Source organism: Amia ocellicauda, unplaced genomic scaffold, assembly GCF_036373705.1.
Source record: "Amia ocellicauda isolate fAmiCal2 unplaced genomic scaffold, fAmiCal2.hap1 HAP1_SCAFFOLD_225, whole genome shotgun sequence".
In the NCBI taxonomy this organism is placed as follows: Eukaryota; Metazoa; Chordata; class Actinopteri; order Amiiformes; family Amiidae; genus Amia; species Amia ocellicauda.
In genome coordinates this window covers 1-25,000 of record NW_027102788.1, presented here as the reverse complement: position 1 = coordinate 25,000, position 25,000 = coordinate 1, and the positions used below count along the sequence as shown (strand labels likewise).

Sequence of the window (25,000 nt, the reverse complement as noted above, 5' to 3'; positions counted from 1 at the left end):
ACAAAATGACAACAGGATGAATGCACACACTTGAAAATACAATACATGCAATGTTATGCATCATAGTGATGCAACCTCCTTTCAGTTTCATACTGCATGTCAATTGAAATCCTTACTGAAATGCACACCTTCTCAAGATTGCGCTTGACTGGCGTGTCAGGCACTCAATTACAGCTGTTTTATCAAGACAATGTGTTCGTTTTGTAATATATAGTTCCGGTCTGGTGTGGCACCCCAGCTAACGCACAACGTTGCCACAACGTTTCGTGTTAGCAGGGACTGTCTGCGGCGTGCTGGTGTGTCCCGGACTTTAGAGTAGAGAGACAGTTCAACTGCAAGTATGAGCGGCAGAAACGGATATTGCCTTCCCTTTAAGTAGAGCGTCAGGGACAGCCTCCCTGGCTTACGGCCATACTAGCCTGAATACGCCCGATCTCGTCTGATCTCGGAAGCTAAGCAGGCTCGGGCCTGGTCAGTACTTGGATGGGAGACCACCTGGGAATACCAGGTGCTGTAAGCTTTTGCATCTTTTACACACCAGAGGGCGACAAATCACGAGTTTTAACTTTGGATACACGCAATTTCATCATTATTTCAGATTTGACTTCCCCAAATACACAGGCATACAATAGATCTTGTTCTCCAACGTAAACGGTCCCTAGTAACTAGGGTACATTCGTAAATAAATTGAGCATCATGGCTAGAAGTGACTAAATGTTGCCTAATCTTTCTCATCGAGAAATGACACAATTACAGCAACACAAAAAGGAACTCCACCGGACAAAGTTCAGTGCTCACAAGGAGCCTCATTCAACACACACGGTTCCATTCCCATTCATGCAAAGCACGAAAGTGTAAAACTTGGGAACATACTTGAGAGCAAAGATCACATTCAATCTCATTCAAGGCACGGATGTGAATGCAACGGGATGAAATTACTGAAATGATGCCTGCCCTCGAACTGTGATGATGGACTACCCGACTCGCCAATAATATTGGGTTCTGGTGTATTGAAATACAGGAGCTGCTGGATTTGTGTGTTTTCTTACCCCCTCACCATAGTTTGTCAAATGTTTAAACAACTGAACTTATATTCAAGGTTTGTTTCTCTTCATATGTTTTACTGGTTTACATTTGTCTCAGCAACCTGTTGAATGATTCTTCTGCTTTCAAAACAAAATGACAACAGGATGAATGCACACACTTGAAAATACAATACATGCAATGTTATGCATCATAGTGATGCAACCTCCTTTCAGTTTCATACTGCATGTCAATTGAAATCCTTACTGAAATGCACACCTTCTCAAGATTGCGCTTGACTGGCGTGTCAGGCACTCAATTACAGCTGTTTTATCAAGACAATGTGTTCGTTTTGTAAAATACAGTTACGGTCTGGTGTGGCACCCCAGCTAACGCACAACGTTGCCACAACGTTTCGTGTTAGCAGGGACTGTCTGCGGCGCGCTGGTGTGTCCCGGACTTTAGAGTAGAGAGACAGTTCAACTGCAAGTATGAGCGGCAGAAACGGATATTGCCTTCCCTTTAAGTAGAGCATCAGGGACAGCCTCCCTGGCTTACGGCCGTACTAGCCTGAATACGCCTGATTTCGTCCGATCTCGGAAGCTAAGCAGGCTCGGGCCTGGTCAGTACTTGGATGGGAGACCGCCTGGGAATACCAGGTGCTGTAAGCTTTTGCACCTTTTACACACCAGAGGGCGACAAATCACGAGTTTTAACTTTGGATTCACACAATTTCATCATTATTTCAGATTTGACTTCCCCAAATACACAGGCATACAATAGATCTTGTTCTCCAACGTAAACGGTCCCTAGTAACTAGGGTACATTCGTAAATAAATTGAGCATCATGGCTAGAAGTGACTAAATGTTGCCTAATCTTTCTCTTCGAGAAATGACACAATTACAGCAACACAAAAAGGAACTCCACCGGACAAAGTTCAGTGCTCACAAGGAGCCTCATTCAACACACACGGTTCCATTCCCATTCATGCAAAGCACGAAAGTGTAAAACTTGGGAACATACTTGAGAGCAAAGATCACATTCAATCTCATTCAAGGCACGGATGTGAATGCAACGGGATGAAATTACTGAAATGATGCCTGCCCTCGAACTGTGATGATGGACTACCCGACTCGCCAATAATATTGGGTTCTGGTGTATTGAAATACAGGAGCTGCTGGATTTGTGTGTTTTCTTACCCCCTCACCATAGTTTGTCAAATGTTTAAACAACTGAACTTATATTCAAGGTTTGTTTCTCTTCATATGTTTTACTGGTTTACATTTGTCTCAGCAACCTGTTGAATGATTCTTCTGCTTTCAAAACAAAATGACAACAGGATGAATGCACACACTTGAAAATACAATACATGCAATGTTATGCATCATAGTGATGCAACCTCCTTTTAGTTTCATACTGCATGTCAATTGAAATCCTTACTGAAATGCACACCTTCTCAAGATTGCGCTTGACTGGCGTGTCAGGCACTCAATTACAGCTGTATTATCAAGACAATGTGTTCGTTTTGTAAAATATAGTTCCGGTCTGGTGTGGCACCCCAGTTAACGCACAACGTTGCCACAACGTTGCCACAACGTGGCGTGTTAGCAGGGACTGTCTGCGGCGCACTGGTGTGTCCCGGGCTTTAGAGTAGAGAGACAGTTCAACTGTAAGTATGAACGGCAGAAAAGGATATTGCCTTCCCTTTAAGTAGAGCGTCAGGGACAGCCTCCCTGGCTTACGGCCATACTAGCCTGAATACGCCCGATCTCGTCCGATCTCGGAAACTAAGCAGGCTCTGGCCTGGTCAGTACTTGGATGGGAGACCGCCTGGGAATACCAGGTGCTGTAAGCTTTTGCATCTTTTACACACCAGAGGGCGACAAATCACGAGTTTTAACTTTGGATACACGCAATTTCATCATTATTTCAGATTTGACTTCCCCAAATACACAGGCATACAATAGATCTTGTTCTCCAACGTAAACGGTCCCTAGTAACTAGGGTACATTCGTAAATAAATTGAGCATCATGGCTAGAAGTGACTAAATGTTGCCTAATCTTTCTCATCGAGAAATGACACAATTACAGCAACACAAAAAGGAACTCCACCGGACAAAGTTCAGTGCTCACAAGGAGCCTCATTCAACACACACGGTTCCATTCCCATTCATGCAAAGCACGAAAGTGTAAAACTTGGGAACATACTTGAGAGCAAAGATCACATTAAATCTCATTCAAGGCACGGATGTGAATGCAACGGGATGAAATTACTGAAATGATGCCTGCCCTCGAACTGTGATGATGGACTACCCGACTCGCCAATAATATTGGGTTCTGGTGTATTGAAATACAGGAGCTGCTGGATTTGTGTGTTTTCTTACCCCCTCACCATAGTTTGTCAAATGTTTATACAACTGAACTTATATTCAAGGTTTGTTTCTCTTCATATGTTTTACTGGTTTACATTTGTCTCAGCAACCTGTTGAATGATTCTTCTGCTTTCAAAACAAAATGACAACAGGATGAATGCACACACTTGAAAATACAATACATGCAATGTTATGCATCATAGTGATGCAACCTCCTTTCAGTTTCATACTGCATGTCAATTGAAATCCTTACTGAAATGCACACCTTCTCAAGATTGCGCTTGACTGGCGTGTCAGGCACTCAATTACAGCTGTTTTATCAAGACAATGTGTTCGTTTTGTAAAATATAGTTCCGGTCTGGTGTGGCACCCCAGCTAACGCACAACGTTGCCACAACGTTTCGTGTTAGCAGGGACTGTCTGCGGCGCGCTGGTGTGTCCCGGACTTTAGAGTAGAGAGACAGTTCAACTGCAAGTATGAGCGGCAGAAACGGATATTGCCTTCCCTTTAAGTAGAGCGTCAGGGACAGCTTCCCCGGCTTACGGCCATACTAGCCTGAATACGCCCGATCTCGTCCGATCTCGGAAGCTAAGCAGGCTCGGGCCTGGTCAGTACTTGGATGGGAGACCGCCTGGGAATACCAGGTGCTGTAAGCTTTTGCATCTTTTACACACCAGAGGGCGACAAATCACGAGTTTTAACTTTGGATACACGCAATTTCATCATTATTTCAGATTTGACTTCCCCAAATACACAGGCATACAATAGATCTTGTTCTCCAACGTAAACGGTCCCTAGTAACTAGGGTACATTCGTAAATAAATTGAGCATCATGGCTAGAAGTGACTAAATGTTGCCTAATCTTTCTCATCGAGAAATGACACAATTACAGCAACACAAAAAGGAACTCCACCGGACAAAGTTCAGTGTTCACAAGGAGCCTCATTCAACACACACGGTTCCATTCCCATTCATGCAAAGCACGAAAGTGTAAAACTTGGGAACATACTTGAGAGCAAAGATCACATTCAATCTCATTCAAGGCACGGATGTGAATGCAACGGGATGAAATTACTGAAATGATGCCTGCCCTCGAACTGTGATGATGGACTACCCGACTCGCCAATAATATTGGGTTCTGGTGTATTGAAATACAGGAGCTGCTGGATTTGTGTGTTTTCTTACCCCCTCACCATAGTTTGTCAAATGTTTAAACAACTGAACTTATATTCAAGGTTTGTTTCTCTTCATATGTTTTACTGGTTTACATTTGTCTCAGCAACCTGTTGAATGATTCTTCTGCTTTCAAAACAAAATGACAACAGGATGAATGCACACACTTGAAAATACAATACATGCAATGTTATGCATCATAGTGATGCAACCTCCTTTCAGTTTCATACTGCATGTCAATTGAAATCCTTACTGAAATGCACACCTTCTCAAGATTGCGCTTGACTGGCGTGTCAGGCACTCAATTACAGCTGTTTTATCAAGACAATGTGTTCGTTTTGTAAAATATAGTTCCGGTCTGGTGTGGCACCCCAGCTAACGCACAACGTTGCCACAACGTTTCGTGTTAGCAGGGACTGTCTGCGGCGCGCTGGTGTGTCCCGGACTTTAGAGTAGAGAGACAGTTCAACTGCAAGTATGAGCGGCAGAAACGGATATTGCCTTCCCTTTAAGTAGAGCGTCAGGGACAGCTTCCCCGGCTTACGGCCATACTAGCCTGAATACGCCCGATCTCGTCCGATCTCGGAAGCTAAGCAGGCTCGGGCCTGGTCAGTACTTGGATGGGAGACCGCCTGGGAATACCAGGTGCTGTAAGCTTTTGCATCTTTTACACACCAGAGGGCGACAAATCACGAGTTTTAACTTTGGATACACGCAATTTCATCATTATTTCAGATTTGACTTCCCCAAATACACAGGCATACAATAGATCTTGTTCTCCAACGTAAACGGTCCCTAGTAACTAGGGTACATTCGTAAATAAATTGAGCATCATGGCTAGAAGTGACTAAATGTTGCCTAATCTTTCTCATCGAGAAATGACACAATTACAGCAACACAAAAAGGAACTCCACCGGACAAAGTTCAGTGTTCACAAGGAGCCTCATTCAACACACACGGTTCCATTCCCATTCATGCAAAGCACGAAAGTGTAAAACTTGGGAACATACTTGAGAGCAAAGATCACATTCAATCTCATTCAAGGCACGGATGTGAATGCAACGGGATGAAATTACTGAAATGATGCCTGCCCTCGAACTGTGATGATGGACTACCCGACTCGCCAATAATATTGGGTTCTGGTGTATTGAAATACAGGAGCTGCTGGATTTGTGTGTTTTCTTACCCCCTCACCATAGTTTGTCAAATGTTTAAACAACTGAACTTATATTCAAGGTTTGTTTCTCTTCATATGTTTTACTGGTTTACATTTGTCTCAGCAACCTGTTGAATGATTCTTCTGCTTTCAAAACAAAATGACAACAGGATGAATGCACACACTTGAAAATACAATACATGCAATGTTATGCATCATAGTGATGCAACCTCCTTTCAGTTTCATACTGCATGTCAATTGAAATCCTTACTGAAATGCACACCTTCTCAAGATTGCGCTTGACTGGCGTGTCAGGCACTCAATTACAGCTGTTTTATCAAGACAATGTGTTCGTTTTGTAAAATATAGTTCCGGTCTGGTGTGGCACCCCAGCTAACGCACAACGTTGCCACAACGTTGCCACAACGTGGCGTGTTAGCAGGGACTGTCTGCGGCGCACTGGTGTGTCCCGGGCTTTAGAGTAGAGAGACAGTTCAACTGTAAGTATGAACGGCAGAAAAGGATATTGCCTTCCCTGTAAGTAGAGCGTCAGGGACAGCCTCCCTGGCTTACGGCCATACTAGCCTGAATACGCCCGATCTCGTCCGATCTCGGAAGCTAAGCAGGCTCTGGCCTGGTCAGTACTTGGATGGGAGACCGCCTGGGAATACCAGGTGCTGTAAGCTTTTGCATCTTTTACACACCAGAGGGCGACAAATCACGAGTTTTAACTTTGGATACACGCAATTTCATCATTATTTCAGATTTGACTTCCCCAAATACACAGGCATACAATAGATCTTGTTCTCCAACGTAAACGGTCCCTAGTAACTAGGGTACATTCGTAAATAAATTGAGCATCATGGCTAGAAGTGACTAAATGTTGCCTAATCTTTCTCATCGAGAAATGACACAATTACAGCAACACAAAAAGGAACTTTACTGGACAAAGTTCAGTGCTCACAAGGAGCCTCATTCAACACACACGGTTCCATTCCCATTCATGCAAAGCACGAAAGTGTAAAACTTGGGAACATACTTGAGAGCAAAGATCACATTCAATCTCATTCAAGGCACGGATGTGAATGCAACGGGATGAAATTACTGAAATGATGCCTGCCCTCGAACTGTGATGATGGACTACCCGACTCGCCAATAATATTGGGTTCTGGTGTATTGAAATACAGGAGCTGCTGGATTTGTGTGTTTTCTTACCCCCTCACCATAGTTTGTCAAATGTTTATACAACTGAACTTATATTCAAGGTTTGTTTCTCTTCATATGTTTTACTGGTTTACATTTGTCTCAGCAACCTGTTGAATGATTCTTCTGCTTTCAAAACAAAATGACAACAGGATGAATGCACACACTTGAAAATACAATACATGCAATGTTATGCATCATAGTGATGCAACCTCCTTTCAGTTTCATACTGCATGTCAATTGAAATCCTTACTGAAATGCACACCTTCTCAAGATTGCGCTTGACTGGCGTGTCAGGCACTCAATTACAGCTGTTTTATCAAGACAATGTGTTCGTTTTGTAAAATATAGTTCCGGTCTGGTGTGGCACCCCAGCTAACGCACAACGTTGCCACAACGTTTCGTGTTAGCAGGGACTGTCTGCGGCGCGCTGGTGTGTCCCGGACTTTAGAGTAGAGAGACAGTTCAACTGCAAGTATGAGCGGCAGAAACGGATATTGCCTTCCCTTTAAGTAGAGCGTCAGGGAGAGCTTCCCCGGCTTACGGCCATACTAGCCTGAATACGCCCGATCTCGTCCGATCTCGGAAGCTAAGCAGGCTCGGGCCTGGTCAGTACTTGGATGGGAGACCGCCTGGGAATACCAGGTGCTGTAAGCTTTTGCATCTTTTACACACCAGAGGGCGACAAATCACGAGTTTTAACTTTGGATACACGCAATTTCATCATTATTTCAGATTTGACTTCCCCAAATACACAGGCATACAATAGATCTTGTTCTCCAACGTAAACGGTCCCTAGTAACTAGGGTACATTCGTAAATAAATTGAGCATCATGGCTAGAAGTGACTAAATGTTGCCTAATCTTTCTCATCGAGAAATGACACAATTACAGCAACACAAAAAGGAACTCCACCGGACAAAGTTCAGTGCTCACAAGGAGCCTCATTCAACACACACGGTTCCATTCCCATTCATGCAAAGCACGAAAGTGTAAAACTTGGGAACATACTTGAGAGCAAAGATCACATTCAATCTCATTCAAGTCACGGATGTGAATGCAACGGGATGAAATTACTGAAATGATGCCTGCCCTCGAACTGTGATGATGGACTACCCGACTCGCCAATAATATTGGGTTCTGTTGTATTGAAATACAGGAGCTGCTGGATTTGTGTGTTTTCTTACCCCCTCACCATAGTTTGTCAAATGTTTAAACAACTGAACTTATATTCAAGGTTTGTTTCTCTTCACATGTTTTACTGGTTTACATTTGTCTCAGCAACCTGTTGAATGATTCTTCTGCTTTCAAAACAAAATGACAACAGGATGAATGCACACACTTGAAAATACAATACATGCAATGTTATGCATCATAGTGATGCAACCTCCTTTCAGTTTCATACTGCATGTCAATTGAAATCCTTACTGAAATGCACACCTTCTCAAGATTGCGCTTGACTGGCGTGTCAGGCACTCAATTACAGCTGTATTATCAAGACAATGTGTTCGTTTTGTAAAATATAGTTCCGGTCTGGTGTGGCACCCCAGTTAACGCACAACGTTGCCACAACGTTTCGTGTTAGCAGGGACTGTCTGCGGCGCGCTGGTGTGTCCCGGACTTTAGAGTAGAGAGACAGTTCAACTGCAAGTATGAGCGGCAGAAACGGATATTGCCTTCCCTTTAAGTAGAGCATCAGGGACAGCCTCCCCGGCTTACGGCAATACTAGCCTGAATACGCCCGATCTCGTCCGATCTCGGAAGCTAAGCAGGCTCCGGCCTGGTCAGTACTTGGATGGGAGACCGCCTGGGAATACCAGGTGCTGTAAGCTTTTGCATCTTTTACACACCAGAGGGCGACAAATCACGAGTTTTAACTTTGGATACACGCAATTTCATCATTATTTCAGATTTGACTTCCCCAAATACACAGGCATACAATAGATCTTGTTCTCCAATGTAAACGGTCCCTAGTAACTAGGGTACATTCGTAAATAAATTGAGCATCATGGCTAGAAGTGACTAAATGTTGCCTAATCTTTCTCATCGAGAAATGACACAATTACAGCAACACAAAAAGGAACTCCACCGGACAAAGTTCAGTGCTCACAAGGAGCCTCATTCAACACACACGGTTCCATTCCCATTCATGCAAAGCACGAAAGTGTAAAACTTGGGAACATACTTGAGAGCAAAGATCACATTCAATCTCATTCAAGGCACGGATGTGAATGCAACGGGATGAAATTACTGAAATGATGCCTGCCCTCGAACTGTGATGATGGACTACCCGACTCGCCAATAATATTGGGTTCTGGTGTATTGAAATACAGGAGCTGCTGGATTTGTGTGTTTTCTTACCCCCTCACCATAGTTTGTCAAATGTTTAAACAACTGAACTTATATTCAAGGTTTGTTTCTCTTCATATGTTTTACTGGTTTACATTTGTCTCAGCAACCTGTTGAATGATTCTTCTGCTTTCAAAACAAAATGACAACAGGATGAATGCACACACTTGAAAATACAATACATGCAATGTTATGCATCATAGTGATGCAACCTCCTTTCAGTTTCATACTGCATGTCAATTGAAATCCTTACTGAAATGCACACCTTCTCAAGATTGCGCTTGACGGGCGTGTCAGGCACTCAATTACAGCTGTTTTATCAAGACAATGTGTTCGTTTTGTAATATATAGTTCCGGTCTGGTGTGGCACCCCAGCTAACGCACAACGTTTCCACAATGTTGCCACAACGTGGCGTGTTAGCAGGGACTGTCTGCGGCGCGCTGGTGTGTCCCGGGCTTTAGAGTAGAGAGACAGTTCAACTGTAAGTATGAACGGCAGAAACGGATATTGCCTTCCCTTTAAGTAGAGCGTCAGGGACAGCCTCACTGGCTTACGGCCATACTAGCCTGAATACGCCCGATCTCGTCCGATCTCGGAAGCTAAGCAGGCTCGGGCCTGGTCAGTACTTGGATGGGAGACCGCCTGGGAATACCTGGTGCTGTAAGCTTTTGCATCTTTTACACACCAGAGGGCGACAAATCACGAGTTTTAACTTTGGATACACGCAATTTCATCATTATTTCAGATTTGACTTCCCCAAATACACAGGCATACAATAGATCTTGTTCTCCAACGTAAACGGTCCCTAGTAACTAGGGTACATTCGTAAATAAATTGAGCATCATGGCTAGAAGTGACTAAATGTTGCCTAATCTTTCTCATCGAGAAATGACACAATTACAGCAACACAAAAAGGAACTCCACCGGACAAAGTTCAGTGCTCACAAGGAGCCTCATTCAACACACACGGTTCCATTCCCATTCATGCAAAGCACGAAAGTGTAAAACTTGGGAACATACTTGAGAGCAAAGATCACATTCAATCTCATTCAAGGCACGGATGTGAATGCAACGGGATGAAATTACTGAAATGATGCCTGCCCTCGAACTGTGATGATGGACTACCCGACTCGCCAATAATATTGGGTTCTGGTGTATTGAAATACAGGAGCTGCTGGATTTGTGTGTTTTCTTACCCCCTCACCATAGTTTGTCAAATGTTTAAACAACTGAACTTATATTCAAGGTATGTTTCTCTTCATATGTTTTACTGGTTTACATTTGTCTCAGCAACCTGTTGAATGATTCTTCTGCTTTCAAAACAAAATGACAACAGGATGAATGCACACACTTGAAAATACAATACATGCAATGTTATGCATCATAGTGATGCAACCTCCTTTCAGTTTCATACTGCATGTCAATTGAAATCCTTACTGAAATGCACACCTTCTCAAGATTGCGCTTGACTGGCGTGTCAGGCACGCAATTACAGCTGTTTTATCAAGACAATGTGTTCGTTTTGTAATATATAGTTCTGGTCTGGTGTGGCACCCCAGCTAACGCACAACGTTGCCACAATGTTGCCACAACGTGGCATGTAAGCAGGGACTGGCTGCAGCGCGCTGGTGTGTCCCGGGCTTTAGAGTAGAGAGACAGTTCAACTGCAAGTATGAGCGGCAGAAACGGATATTGCCTTCCCTTTAAGTAGAGCGTCAGGGACAGCCTTCCTGGCTTACGGCCATACTAGCCTGAATACGCCCGATCTCGGAAGCTAAGCAGGCTCGTGCCTGGTCAGTACTTGGATGGGAGACAGCCTGGGAATACCAGGTGCTGTAAGCTTTTGCATCTTTTACACACCAAAGGGCGACAAATCACGAGTTTTAACTTTGGATACACGCAATTTCATCATTATTTCAGATTTGACTTCCCCAAATACACAGGCATACAATAGATCTTGTTCTCCAACGTAAACGGTCCCTAGTAACTAGTGTACATTTGTAAATAAATTGAGCATCATGGCTAGAAGTGACTAAATGTTGCCTAATCTTTCTCATCGAGAAATGACACAATTACAGCAACACAAAAAGGAACTCCACCGGACAAAGTTCAGTGCTCACAAGGAGCCTCATTCAACACACACGGTTCCATTCCCATTCATGCAAAGCACGAAAGTGTAAAACTTGGGAACATACTTGAGAGCAAAGATCACATTCAATCTCATTCAAGGCACGGATGTGAATGCAACGGGATGAAATTACTGAAATGATGCCTGCCCTCGAACTGTGATGATGGACTACCCGACTCGCCAATAATATTGGGTTCTGGTGTATTGAAATACAGGAGCTGCTGGATTTGTGTGTTTTCTTACCCCCTCACCATAGTTTGTCAAATGTTTAAACAACTGAACTTATATTCAAGGTTTGTTTCTCTTCACATGTTTTACTGGTTTACATTTGTCTCAGCAACCTGTTGAATGATTCTTCTGCTTTCAAAACAAAATGACAACAGGATGAATGCACACACTTGAAAATACAATACATGCAATGTTATGCATCATAGTGATGCAACCTCCTTTCAGTTTCATACTGCATGTCAATTGAAATCCTTACTGAAATGCACACCTTCTCAAGATTGCGCTTGACTGGCGTGTCAGGCACTCAATTACAGCTGTATTATCAAGACAATGTGTTCGTTTTGTAAAATATAGTTCCGGTCTGGTGTGGCACCCCAGTTAACGCACAACGTTGCCACAACGTTTCGTGTTAGCAGGGACTGTCTGCGGCGCGCTGGTGTGTCCCGGACTTTAGAGTAGAGAGACAGTTCAACTGCAAGTATGAGCGGCAGAAACGGATATTGCCTTCCCTTTAAGTAGAGCATCAGGGACAGCCTCCCCGGCTTACGGCAATACTAGCCTGAATACGCCCGATCTCGTCCGATCTCGGAAGCTAAGCAGGCTCCGGCCTGGTCAGTACTTGGATGGGAGACCGCCTGGGAATACCAGGTGCTGTAAGCTTTTGCATCTTTTACACACCAGAGGGCGACAAATCACGAGTTTTAACTTTGGATACACGCAATTTCATCATTATTTCAGATTTGACTTCCCCAAATACACAGGCATACAATAGATCTTGTTCTCCAATGTAAACGGTCCCTAGTAACTAGGGTACATTCGTAAATAAATTGAGCATCATGGCTAGAAGTGACTAAATGTTGCCTAATCTTTCTCATCGAGAAATGACACAATTACAGCAACACAAAAAGGAACTCCACCGGACAAAGTTCAGTGCTCACAAGGAGCCTCATTCAACACACACGGTTCCATTCCCATTCATGCAAAGCACGAAAGTGTAAAACTTGGGAACATACTTGAGAGCAAAGATCACATTCAATCTCATTCAAGGCACGGATGTGAATGCAACGGGATGAAATTACTGAAATGATGCCTGCCCTCGAACTGTGATGATGGACTACCCGACTCGCCAATAATATTGGGTTCTGGTGTATTGAAATACAGGAGCTGCTGGATTTGTGTGTTTTCTTACCCCCTCACCATAGTTTGTCAAATGTTTAAACAACTGAACTTATATTCAAGGTTTGTTTCTCTTCATATGTTTTACTGGTTTACATTTGTCTCAGCAACCTGTTGAATGATTCTTCTGCTTTCAAAACAAAATGACAACAGGATGAATGCACACACTTGAAAATACAATACATGCAATGTTATGCATCATAGTGATGCAACCTCCTTTCAGTTTCATACTGCATGTCAATTGAAATCCTTACTGAAATGCACACCTTCTCAAGATTGCGCTTGACGGGCGTGTCAGGCACTCAATTACAGCTGTTTTATCAAGACAATGTGTTCGTTTTGTAATATATAGTTCCGGTCTGGTGTGGCACCCCAGCTAACGCACAACGTTTCCACAATGTTGCCACAACGTGGCGTGTTAGCAGGGACTGTCTGCGGCGCGCTGGTGTGTCCCGGGCTTTAGAGTAGAGAGACAGTTCAACTGTAAGTATGAACGGCAGAAACGGATATTGCCTTCCCTTTAAGTAGAGCGTCAGGGACAGCCTCACTGGCTTACGGCCATACTAGCCTGAATACGCCCGATCTCGTCCGATCTCGGAAGCTAAGCAGGCTCGGGCCTGGTCAGTACTTGGATGGGAGACCGCCTGGGAATACCTGGTGCTGTAAGCTTTTGCATCTTTTACACACCAGAGGGCGACAAATCACGAGTTTTAACTTTGGATACACGCAATTTCATCATTATTTCAGATTTGACTTCCCCAAATACACAGGCATACAATAGATCTTGTTCTCCAACGTAAACGGTCCCTAGTAACTAGGGTACATTCGTAAATAAATTGAGCATCATGGCTAGAAGTGACTAAATGTTGCCTAATCTTTCTCATCGAGAAATGACACAATTACAGCAACACAAAAAGGAACTCCACCGGACAAAGTTCAGTGCTCACAAGGAGCCTCATTCAACACACACGGTTCCATTCCCATTCATGCAAAGCACGAAAGTGTAAAACTTGGGAACATACTTGAGAGCAAAGATCACATTCAATCTCATTCAAGGCACGGATGTGAATGCAACGGGATGAAATTACTGAAATGATGCCTGCCCTCGAACTGTGATGATGGACTACCCGACTCGCCAATAATATTGGGTTCTGGTGTATTGAAATACAGGAGCTGCTGGATTTGTGTGTTTTCTTACCCCCTCACCATAGTTTGTCAAATGTTTAAACAACTGAACTTATATTCAAGGTATGTTTCTCTTCATATGTTTTACTGGTTTACATTTGTCTCAGCAACCTGTTGAATGATTCTTCTGCTTTCAAAACAAAATGACAACAGGATGAATGCACACACTTGAAAATACAATACATGCAATGTTATGCATCATAGTGATGCAACCTCCTTTCAGTTTCATACTGCATGTCAATTGAAATCCTTACTGAAATGCACACCTTCTCAAGATTGCGCTTGACTGGCGTGTCAGGCACGCAATTACAGCTGTTTTATCAAGACAATGTGTTCGTTTTGTAATATATAGTTCTGGTCTGGTGTGGCACCCCAGCTAACGCACAACGTTGCCACAATGTTGCCACAACGTGGCATGTAAGCAGGGACTGGCTGCAGCGCGCTGGTGTGTCCCGGGCTTTAGAGTAGAGAGACAGTTCAACTGCAAGTATGAGCGGCAGAAACGGATATTGCCTTCCCTTTAAGTAGAGCGTCAGGGACAGCCTTCCTGGCTTACGGCCATACTAGCCTGAATACGCCCGATCTCGGAAGCTAAGCAGGCTCGTGCCTGGTCAGTACTTGGATGGGAGACAGCCTGGGAATACCAGGTGCTGTAAGCTTTTGCATCTTTTACACACCAAAGGGCGACAAATCACGAGTTTTAACTTTGGATATACGCAATTTCATCATTATTTCAGATTTGACTTCCCCAAATACACAGGCATACAATAGATCTTGTTCTCCAACGTAAACGGTCCCTAGTAACTAGTGTACATTTGTAAATAAATTGAGCATCATGGCTAGAAGTGACTAAATGTTGCCTAATCTTTCTCATCGAGAAATGACACAATTACAGCAACACAAAAAGGAACTCCACCGGACAAAGTTCAGTGCTCACAAGGAGCCTCATTCAACACACACGGTTCCATTCCCATTCATGCAAAGCACGAAAGTGTAAAACTTGGGAACATACTTGAGAGCAATGATCACATTCAATCTCATTCAAGGCACGGATGTGAATGCAACGGGATGAAATTACTGAAATGATGCCTGCCCTCGAACTGTGATGATGGACTACCCGACTCGCCAATAATATTGGGTTCTGGTGTATTGAAATACAGGAGCTGCTGGATTTGTGTGTTTTCTTACCCCCTCACCATAGTTTGTCAAATGTTTAAACAACTGAACTTATATTCAAGGTTTGTTTCTCTTCATATGTTTTACTGGTTTACATTTGTCTCAGCAACCTGTTGAATGATTCTTCTGCTTTCAAAACAAAATGACAACAGGATGAATGCACACACTTGAAAATACAATACATGCAATGTTATGCATCATAGTGATGCAACCTCCTTTCAGTTTCATACTGCATGTCAATTGAAATCCTTACTGAAATGCACACCTTCTCAAGATTGCGCTTGACTGGCATGTCAGGCACTCAATTACAGCTGTATTATCAAGACAATGTGTTCGTTTTGTAAAATATAGTTCCGGTCTGGTGTGGCACCCCAGCTAACGCACAACGTTGCCACAACGTTTCGTGTTAGCAGGGACTGTCTGCGGCGCGCTGGTGTGTCCCGGACTTTAGAGTAGAGAGACAGTTCAACTGCAAGTATGAGCGGCAGAAACGGATATTGCCTTCCCTTTAAGTAGAGCGTCAGGGACAGCTTCCCTGGCTTACGGCCATACTAGCCTGAATACGCCCGATCTCGTCCGATCTCGGAAGCTAAGCAGGCTCGGGCCTGGTCAGTACTTGGATGGGAGACCGCCTGGGAATACCAGGTGCTGTAAGCTTTTGCATCTTTTACACACCAGAGGGCGACAAATCACGAGTTTTAACTTTGGATACACGCAATTTCATCATTATTTCAGATTTGACTTCCCCAAATACACAGGCATACAATAGATCTTGTTCTCCAACGTAAACGGTCCCTAGTAACTAGGGTACATTCGTAAATAAATTGAGCATCATGGCTAGAAGTGACTAAATGTTGCCTAATCTTTCTCATCGAGAAATGACACAATTACAGCAACACAAAAAGGAACTCCACCGGACAAAGTTCAGTGCTCACAAGGAGCCTCATTCAACACACACGGTTCCATTCCCATTCATGCAAAGCACGAAAGTGTAAAACTTGGGAACATACTTGAGAGCAAAGATCACATTCAATCTCATTCAAGGCACGGATGTGAATGCAACGGGATGAAATTACTGAAATGATGCCTGCCCTCGAACTGTGATGATGGACTACCCGACTCGCCAATAATATTGGGTTCTGGTGTATTGAAATACAGGAGCTGCTGGATTTGTGTGTTTTCTTACCCCCTCACCATAGTTTGTCAAATGTTTAAACAACTGAACTTATATTCAAGGTATGTTTCTCTTCATATGTTTTACTGGTTTACATTTGTCTCAGCAACCTGTTGAATGATTCTTCTGCTTTCAAAACAAAATGACAACAGGATGAATGCACACACTTGAAAATACAATACATGCAATGTTATGCATCATAGTGATGCAACCTCCTTTCAGTTTCATACTGCATGTCAATTGAAATCCTTACTGAAATGCACACCTTCTCAAGATTGCGCTTGACTGGCGTGTCAGGCACGCAATTACAGCTGTTTTATCAAGACAATGTGTTCGTTTTGTAATATATAGTTCCGGTCTGGTGTGGCACCCCAGCTAACGCACAACGTTGCCACAATGTTGCCACAACGTGGCATGTAAGAAGGGACTGGCTGCAGCGCGCTGGTGTGTCCCGGGCTTTAGAGTAGAGAGACAGTTCAACTGCAAGTATGAGCGGCAGAAACGGATATTGCCTTCCCTTTAAGTAGAGCGTCAGGGACAGCTTCCCTGGCTTACGGCCATACTAGCCTGAATACGCCCGATCTCGCAAGCTAAGCAGGCTCGGGCCTGGTCAGTACTTGGATGGGAGACTGCCTGGGAATACCAGGTGCTGTAAGCTTTTGCATCTTTTACACACCAGAGGGCGACAAATCACGAGTTTTAACTTTGGATACACGCAATTTCATCATTATTTCAGATTTGACTTCCCCAAATACACAGGCATACAATAGATCTTGTTCTCCAACGTAAACGGTCCCTAGTAACTAGGGTACATTCGTAAATAAATTGAGCATCATGGCTAGAAGTGACTAAATGTTGCCTAATCTTTCTCATCGAGAAATGACACAATTACAGCAACACAAAAAGGAACTCCACCGGACAAAGTTCAGTGCTCACAAGGAGCCTCATTCAACACACACGGTTCCATTCCCATTCATGCAAAGCACGAAAGTGTAAAACTTGGGAACATACTTGAGAGCAAAGATCACATTCAATCTCATTCAAGGCACGGATGTGAATGCAACGGGATGAAATTACTGAAATGATGCCTGCCCTCGAACTGTGATGATGGACTACCCGACTCGCCAATAATATTGGGTTCTGGTGTATTGAAATACAGGAGCTGCTGGATTTGTGTGTTTTCTTACCCCCTCACCATAGTTTGTCAAATGTTTAAACAACTGAACTTATATTCAAGGTTTGTTTCTCTTCATATGTTTTACTGGTTTACATTTGTCTCAGCAACCTGTTGAATGATTCTTCTGCTTTCAAAACAAAATGACAACAGGATGAATGCACACACTTGAAAATACAATACATGCAATGTTATGCATCATAGTGATGCAACCTCCTTTCAGTTTCATACTGCATGTCAATTGAAATCCTTACTGAAATGCACACCTTCTCAAGATTGCGCTTGACTGGCGTGTCAGGCACTCAATTACAGCTGTTTTATCAAGAGAATGTGTTCGTTTTGTAATATATAGTTCCGGTCTGGTGTGGCACCCCAGCTAACGCACAACGTTGCCACAATGTTGCCACAACGTGGCGTGTTAGCAGGGACTGTCTGCGGCGCGCTGGTGTGTCCCGGGCTTTAGAGTAGAGAGACAGTTCAACTGCAAGTATGAACGGCAGAAACGGATATTGCCTTCCCTTTAAGTAGAGCGTCAGGGACAGCCTCCCTGGCTTACGGCCATACTAGCCTGAATACGCCCGATCTCGTCCGATCTCGGAAGCTAAGCAGGCTCGGGCCTGGTCAGTACTTGGATGGGAGACCGCCTGGGAATACCAGGTGCTGTAAGCTATTGCATCTTTTACACACCAGAGGGCGACAAATCACGAGTTTTAACTTTGGATACACGCAATTTCATCATTATTTCAGATTTGACTTCCCCAAATACACAGGCATACAATAGATCTTGTTCTCCAACGTAAACGGTCCCTAGTAACTAGGGTACATTCGTAAATAAATTGAGCATCATGGCTAGAAGTGACTAAATGTTGCCTAATCTTTCTCATCGAGAAATGACACAATTACAGCAACACAAAAAGGAACTCCACCGGACAATGTTCAGTGCTCACAAGGAGCTTCATTCAACACACACGGTTCCATTCCCATTCATGCAAAGCACGAAAGTGTAAAACTTGGGAACATACTTGAGAGCAAAGATCACATTCAATCTCATTCAAGGCACGGATGTGAATGCAACGGGATGAAATTACTGAAATGATGCCTGCCCTCGAACTGTGATGATGGACTACCCGACTCGCCAATAATATTGGGTTCTGGTGTATTGAAATACAGGAGCTGCTGGATTTGTGTGTTTTCTTACCCCCTCACCATAGTTTGTCAAATGTTTAAACAACTGAACTTATATTCAAGGTTTGTTTCTCTTCATATGTTTTACTGGTTTACATTTGTCTCAGCAACCTGTTGAATGATTCTTCTGCTTTCAAAACAAAATGACAACAGGATGAATGCACACACTTGAAAATACAATACATGCAATGTTATGCATCATAGTGATGCAACCTCCTTTCAGTTTCATACTGCATGTCAATTGAAATCCTTACTGAAATGCACACCTTCTCAAGATTGCGCTTGACTGGCGTGTCAGGCACTCAATTACAGCTGTTTTATCAAGACAATGTGTTCGTTTTGTAATATATAGTTCCGGTCTGGTGTGGCACCCCAGCTAACGCACAACGTTGCCACAACGTTTCGTGTTAGCAGGGACTGTCTGCGGCGCGCTGGTGTGTCCCGGACTTTAGAGTAGAGAGACAGTTCAATTGCAAGTATGAGCGGAAGAAACGGATATTGCCTTCCCTTTAAGTAGAGCGTCAGGGACAGCCTCCCTGGCTTACGGCCATACTAGCCTGAATACGCCCGATCTCGTCCGATCTCGGAAGCTAAGCAGGCTCGGGCCTGGTCAGTACTTGGATGGGAGACCGCCTGGGAATACCAGGTGCTGTAAGCTTTTGCATCTTTTACACACCAGAGGGCGACAAATCACGAGTTTTAACTTTGGATACACGCAATTTCATCATTATTTCAGATTTGACTTCCCCAAATACACAGGCATAGAATAGATCTTGTTCTCCAACGTAAACGGTCCCTAGTAACTAGTGTACATTCGTAAATAAATTGAGCATCATGGCTAGAAGTGACTAAATGTTGCCTAATCTTTCTCATCGAGAAATGACACAATTACAGCAACACAAAAAGGAACTCCACCGGACAAAGTTCAGTGCTCACAAGGAGCCTCATTCAACACACACGGTTCCATTCCCATTCATGCAAAGCACGAAAGTGTAAAACTTGGGAAAATACTTGAGAGCAAAGATCACATTCAATCTCATTCAAGGCACGGATGTGAATGCAACGGGATGAAATTACTGAAATGATGCCTGCCCTCGAACTGTGATGATGGACTACCCGACTCGCCAATAATATTGGGTTCTGGTGTATTGAAATACAGGAGCTGCTGGATTTGTGTGTTTTCTTACCCCCTCACCATAGTTTGTCAAATGTTTAAACAACTGAACTTATATTCAAGGTTTGTTTCTCTTCATATGTTTTACTGGTTTACATTTGTCTCAGCAACCTGTTGAATGATTCTTCTGCTTTCAAAACAAAATGACAACAGGATGAATGCACACACTTGAAAATACAATACATGCAATGTTATGCATCATAGTGATGCAACCTCCTTTCAGTTTCATACTGCATGTCAATTGAAATCCTTACTGAAATGCACACCTTCTCAAGATTGCGCTTGACTGGCGTGTCAGGCACTCAATTACAGCTGTTTTATCAAGACAATGTGTTCGTTTTGTAATATATAGTTCCGGTCTGGTGTGGCACCCCAGCTAACGCACAACGTTGCCACAATGTTGCCACAACGTGGCGTGTTAGCAGGGACTGTCTGCGGTGCGCTGGTGTGTCCCGGGCTTTAGAGTAGAGAGACAGTTCAACTGTAAGTATGAACGGCAGAAACGGATATTGCCTTCCCTTTAAGTAGAGCATCAGGGACAGCCTCCCTGGCTTACGGCCATACTAGCCTGAATACGCCCGATCTCGTCCGATCTCGGAAGCTAAGCAGGCTCGGGCCTGGTCAGTACTTGGATGGGAGACCGACTGGGAATACGAGGTGCTGTAAGCTTTTGCATCTTTTACACACCAGAGGGCGACAAATCACGAGTTTTAACTTTGGATACACGCAATTTCATCATTATTTCAGATTTGACTTCCCCAAATACACAGGCATACAATAGATCTTGTTCTCCAACGTAAACGGTCCCTAGTAACTAGGGTACATTCGTAAATAAATTGAGCATCATGGCTAGAAGTGACTAAATGTTGCCTAATCTTTCTCATCGAGAAATGACACAATTACAGCAACACAAAAAGGAACTCCACCGGACAAAGTTCAGTGCTCACAAGGAGCCTCATTCACCACACACGGTTCCATTCCCATTCATGCAAAGCACGAAAGTGTAAAACTTGGGAACATACTTGAGAGCAAAGATCACATTCAATCTCATTCAAGGCACGGATGTGAATGCAACGGGATGAAATTACTGAAATGATGCCTGCCCTCGAACTGTGATGATGGACTACCCGACTCGCCAATAATATTGGGTTCTGGTGTATTGAAATACAGGAGCTGCTGGATTTGTGTGTTTTCTTACCCCCTCACCATAGTTTGTCAAATGTTTAAACAACTGAACTTATATTCAAGGTTTGTTTCTCTTCATATGTTTTACTGGTTTACATTTGTCTCAGCAACCTGTTGAATGATTCTTCTGCTTTCAAAACAAAATGACAACAGGATGAATGCACACACTTGAAAATACAATACATGCAATGTTATGCATCATAGTGATGCAACCTCCTTTCAGTTTCATACTGCATGTCAATTGAAATCCTTACTGAAATGCACACCTTCTCAAGATTGCGCTTGACTGGCGTGTCAGGCACTCAATTACAGCTGTATTATCAAGACAATGTGTTCGTTTTGTAAAATATAGTTCCGGTCTGGTGTGGCACCCCAGCTAACGCACAACGTTGACACAACGTTTCGTGTTAGCAGGGACTGTCTGCAGCGTGCTGGTGTGTCCCGGACTTTAGAGTAGAGAGACAGTTCAACTGCAAGTATGAGCGGCAGAAACGGATATTGCCTTCCCTTTAAGTAGAGGGTCAAGGACAGCCTCCCTGGCTTACGGCCATACTAGCCTGAATACGCCCGATCTCATCCGATCTCGGAAGCTAAGCAGGATCGGGCCTGGTTAGTACTTGGATGGGAGACCGCCTGGGAATACCAGGTGCTGTAAGCTTTTGCATCTTTTACACACCAGAGGGCGACAAATCACGAGTTTTAACTTTGGATACACGCAATTTCATCATTATTTCAGATTTGACTTCCCCAAATACACAGGCATACAATAGATCTTGTTCTCCAACGTAAACGGTCCCTAGTAACTAGGGTACATTCGTAAATAAATTGAGCATCATGGCTAGAAGTGACTAAATGTTGCCTAATCTGTCTCATCGAGAAATGACACAATTACAGCAACACAAAAAGGAACTCCACCGGACAAAGTTCAGTGCTCACAAGGAGCCTCATTCAACACACACGGTTCCATTTCCATTCATGCAAAGCACGAAAGTGTAAAACTTGGGAACATACTTGAGAGCAAAGATCACATTCAATCTCAATCAAGGCACGGATGTGAATGCAACGGGATGAAATTACTGAAATGATGCCTGCCCTCGAACTGTGATGATGGACTACCCGACTCGCCAATAATATTGGCTTCTGGTGTATTGAAATACAGGAGCTGCTGGATTTGTGTGTTTTCTTACCCCCTCACCATAGTTTGTCAAATGTTTAAACAACTGAACTTATATTCAAGGTTTGTTTCTCTTCATATGTTTTACTGGTTTACATTTGTCTCAGCAACCTGTTGAATGATTCTTCTGCTTTCAAAACAAAATGACAACAGGATGAATGCACACACTTGAAAATATAATACATGCAATGTTATGCATCATAGTGATGCAACCTCCTTTCAGTTTCATACTGCATGTCAATTGAAATCCTTACTGAAATGCACACCTTCTCAAGATTGCGCTTGACTGGCGTGTCAGGCACTCAATTACCGCTGTTTTATCAAGACAATGTGTTCGTTTTGTAAAATATAGTTCCGGTCTGGTGTGGCACCCCAGCTAACGCACAACGTTGCCACAATGTTGCCACAACGTGGCGTGTTAGCAGGGACTGTCTGCGGCACGCTGGTGTGTCCCGGGCTTTAGAGTAGAGAGACAGTTCAACTGTAAGTATGAACGGCAGAAACGGATATTGCCTTCCCTTTAAGTAGAGCGTCAGGGACAGCCTCCCTGGCTTACGGCCATACTAGCCTGAATACGCCCGATCTCGTCCGATCTCGGAAGCCAAGCAGGCTCGGGCCTGGTCAGTACTTGGATGGGAGACCGCCTGGGAATACCAGGTGCTGTAAGCTTTTGCATCTTTTACACACCAGAGGGCGACAAATCACGAGTTTTAACTTTGGATACACGCAATTTCATCATTATTTCAGATTTTACTTCCCCAAATACACAGGCATACAATAGATCTTGTTCTCCAACGTAAACGGTCCCTAGTAACTAGGGTACATTCGTAAATAAATTGAGCATCATGGCTAGAAGTGACTAAATGTTGCCTAATCTTTCTCATCGAGAAATGACACAATTACAGCAACACAAAAAGGAACTCCACCGGACAAAGTTCAGTGCTCACAAGGAGCCTCATTCAACACACACGGTTCCATTCCCATTCATGCAAAGCACGAAAGTGTAAAACTTGGGAACATACTTGAGAGCAAAGATCACATTCAATCTCATTCAAGGCACGGATGTGAATGCAACGGGATGAAATTACTGAAATGATGCCTGCCCTCGAACTGTGATGATGGACTACCCGACTCGCCAATAATATTGGGTTCTGGTGTATTGAAATACAGGAGCTGCTGGATTTGTGTGTTTTCTTACCCCCTCACCATAGTTTGTCAAATGTTTAAACAACTGAACTTATATTCAAGGTTTGTTTCTCTTCATATGTTTTACTGGTTTACATTTGTCTCAGCAACCTGTTGAATGATTCTTCTGCTTTCAAAACAAAATGACAACAGGATGAATGCACACACTTGAAAATACAATACATGCAATGTTATGCATCATAGTGATGCAACCTCCTTTCAGTTTCATACTGCATGTCAATTGAAATCCTTACTGAAATGCACACCTTCTCAAGATTGCGCTTGACTGGCGTGTCAGGCACTCAATTACAGCTGTTTTATCAAGACAATGTGTTCGTTTTGTAATATATAGTTCCGGTCTGGTGTGGCACCCCAGCTAACGCACAACGTTGCCACAATGTTGCCACAACGTGGCGTGTTAGCAGGGACTGTCTGCGGCGCGCTGGTGTGTCCCGGGCTTTAGAGTAGAGAGACAGTTCAACTGTAAGTATGAACGGCAGAAACGGATATTGCCTTCCCTTTAAGTAGAGCGTCAGGGACAGCCTCCCTGGCTTACGGCCTACTAGCCTGAATACGCCCGATCTCGTCCGATCTCGGAAGCTAAGCAGGCTCGGGCCTGGTCAGTACTTGGATGGGAGACCGCCTGGGAATACCAGGTGCTGCAAGCTTTTGCATCTTTTACACACCAGAGGGCGACAAATCACGATTTTTAACTTTGGATACACGCAATTTCATCATTATTTCAGATTTGACTTCCCCAAATACACAGGCATACAATAGATCTTGTTCTCCAACGTAAACGGTCCCTAGTAACTAGGGTACATTCGTAAATAAATTGAGCATCATGGCTAGAAGTGACTAAATGTTGCCTAATCTTTCTCATCGAGAAATGACACAATTACAGCAACACAAAAAGGAACTCCACCGGACAAAGTTCACTGCTCACAAGGAGCCTCATTCAACACACACGGTTCCATTCCCATTCATGCAAAGCACGAAAGTGTAAAACTTGGGAACATACTTGAGAGCAAAGATCACATTCAATCTCATTCAAGGCACGGATGTGAATGCAACGGGATGAAATTACTGAAATGATGCCTGCCCTCGAACTGTGATGATGGACTACCCGACTCGCCAATAATATTGGGTTCTGGTGTATTGAAATACAGGAGCTGCTGGATTTGTGTGTTTTCTTACCCCCTCACCATAGTTTGTCAAATGTTTAAACAACTGAACTTATATTCAAGGTTTGTTTCTCTTCATATGTTTTACTGGTTTACATTTGTCTCAGCAACCTGTTGAATGATTCTTCTGCTTTCAAAACAAAATGACAACAGGATGAATGCACACACTTGAAAATACAATACATGCAATGTTATGCATCATAGTGATGCAACCTCCTTTCAGTTTCATACTGCATGTCAATTGAAATCCTTACTGAAATGCACACCTTCTCAAGATTGCGCTTGACTGGCGTGTCAGGCACTCAATTACAGCTGTTTTATCAAGACAATGTGTTCGTTTTGTAATATATAGTTCCGGTCTGGTGTGGCACCCCAGCTAACGCACAACGTTGCC

At 43.5% G+C, this 25,000-nt stretch overlaps 18 non-coding genes and 3 pseudogenes across 18 annotated transcripts; all 21 read left to right on the top strand.

Annotated features, from left to right (window-relative positions):
- The first annotated feature begins 401 nt into the window (after positions 1 to 401).
- LOC136725834 (5S ribosomal RNA) lies at positions 402 to 520 on the top strand. The gene has a single exon (XR_010807739.1). It is a non-coding gene; the product is annotated as a 5S ribosomal RNA (ribosomal RNA).
- Positions 521 to 1,575: 1,055 nt separating this feature from the next.
- Positions 1,576 to 1,694, top strand: LOC136725876 (5S ribosomal RNA). The gene has a single exon (XR_010807777.1). It is a non-coding gene; the product is annotated as a 5S ribosomal RNA (ribosomal RNA).
- Positions 1,695 to 2,760: 1,066 nt separating this feature from the next.
- On the top strand, positions 2,761 to 2,879 carry LOC136725870 (5S ribosomal RNA). The gene has a single exon (XR_010807772.1). It is a non-coding gene; the product is annotated as a 5S ribosomal RNA (ribosomal RNA).
- Positions 2,880 to 3,934: 1,055 nt separating this feature from the next.
- On the top strand, positions 3,935 to 4,053 carry LOC136725822 (5S ribosomal RNA). Its single transcript, XR_010807730.1, has one exon. It is a non-coding gene; the product is annotated as a 5S ribosomal RNA (ribosomal RNA).
- Positions 4,054 to 5,108: 1,055 nt separating this feature from the next.
- Positions 5,109 to 5,227, top strand: LOC136725871 (5S ribosomal RNA). The gene has a single exon (XR_010807773.1). It is a non-coding gene; the product is annotated as a 5S ribosomal RNA (ribosomal RNA).
- Positions 5,228 to 6,293: 1,066 nt separating this feature from the next.
- Positions 6,294 to 6,412, top strand: LOC136725848 (5S ribosomal RNA). The gene has a single exon (XR_010807752.1). It is a non-coding gene; the product is annotated as a 5S ribosomal RNA (ribosomal RNA).
- Positions 6,413 to 7,467: 1,055 nt separating this feature from the next.
- Positions 7,468 to 7,586, top strand: LOC136725859 (5S ribosomal RNA). Its single transcript, XR_010807762.1, has one exon. It is a non-coding gene; the product is annotated as a 5S ribosomal RNA (ribosomal RNA).
- A 1,055-nt stretch (positions 7,587 to 8,641) lies between these two features.
- LOC136725866 (5S ribosomal RNA) lies at positions 8,642 to 8,760 on the top strand. Its single transcript, XR_010807768.1, has one exon. It is a non-coding gene; the product is annotated as a 5S ribosomal RNA (ribosomal RNA).
- Positions 8,761 to 9,826: 1,066 nt separating this feature from the next.
- On the top strand, positions 9,827 to 9,945 carry LOC136725833 (5S ribosomal RNA). The gene has a single exon (XR_010807738.1). It is a non-coding gene; the product is annotated as a 5S ribosomal RNA (ribosomal RNA).
- Positions 9,946 to 11,011: 1,066 nt separating this feature from the next.
- Positions 11,012 to 11,120, top strand: LOC136725824 (uncharacterized; annotated as a pseudogene).
- Positions 11,121 to 12,175: 1,055 nt separating this feature from the next.
- LOC136725865 (5S ribosomal RNA) lies at positions 12,176 to 12,294 on the top strand. The gene has a single exon (XR_010807767.1). It is a non-coding gene; the product is annotated as a 5S ribosomal RNA (ribosomal RNA).
- A 1,066-nt stretch (positions 12,295 to 13,360) lies between these two features.
- On the top strand, positions 13,361 to 13,479 carry LOC136725832 (5S ribosomal RNA). The gene has a single exon (XR_010807737.1). It is a non-coding gene; the product is annotated as a 5S ribosomal RNA (ribosomal RNA).
- Positions 13,480 to 14,545: 1,066 nt separating this feature from the next.
- Positions 14,546 to 14,654, top strand: LOC136725823 (uncharacterized; annotated as a pseudogene).
- A 1,055-nt stretch (positions 14,655 to 15,709) lies between these two features.
- On the top strand, positions 15,710 to 15,828 carry LOC136725847 (5S ribosomal RNA). Its single transcript, XR_010807751.1, has one exon. It is a non-coding gene; the product is annotated as a 5S ribosomal RNA (ribosomal RNA).
- Positions 15,829 to 16,894: 1,066 nt separating this feature from the next.
- Positions 16,895 to 17,003, top strand: LOC136725820 (uncharacterized; annotated as a pseudogene).
- Positions 17,004 to 18,069: 1,066 nt separating this feature from the next.
- LOC136725835 (5S ribosomal RNA) lies at positions 18,070 to 18,188 on the top strand. Its single transcript, XR_010807740.1, has one exon. It is a non-coding gene; the product is annotated as a 5S ribosomal RNA (ribosomal RNA).
- Positions 18,189 to 19,243: 1,055 nt separating this feature from the next.
- Positions 19,244 to 19,362, top strand: LOC136725815 (5S ribosomal RNA). Its single transcript, XR_010807729.1, has one exon. It is a non-coding gene; the product is annotated as a 5S ribosomal RNA (ribosomal RNA).
- Positions 19,363 to 20,428: 1,066 nt separating this feature from the next.
- Positions 20,429 to 20,547, top strand: LOC136725872 (5S ribosomal RNA). Its single transcript, XR_010807774.1, has one exon. It is a non-coding gene; the product is annotated as a 5S ribosomal RNA (ribosomal RNA).
- A 1,055-nt stretch (positions 20,548 to 21,602) lies between these two features.
- Positions 21,603 to 21,721, top strand: LOC136725856 (5S ribosomal RNA). Its single transcript, XR_010807759.1, has one exon. It is a non-coding gene; the product is annotated as a 5S ribosomal RNA (ribosomal RNA).
- A 1,066-nt stretch (positions 21,722 to 22,787) lies between these two features.
- LOC136725850 (5S ribosomal RNA) lies at positions 22,788 to 22,906 on the top strand. The gene has a single exon (XR_010807754.1). It is a non-coding gene; the product is annotated as a 5S ribosomal RNA (ribosomal RNA).
- A 1,066-nt stretch (positions 22,907 to 23,972) lies between these two features.
- LOC136725877 (5S ribosomal RNA) lies at positions 23,973 to 24,090 on the top strand. The gene has a single exon (XR_010807778.1). It is a non-coding gene; the product is annotated as a 5S ribosomal RNA (ribosomal RNA).
- The last annotated feature ends 910 nt before the right edge of the window (positions 24,091 to 25,000 follow it).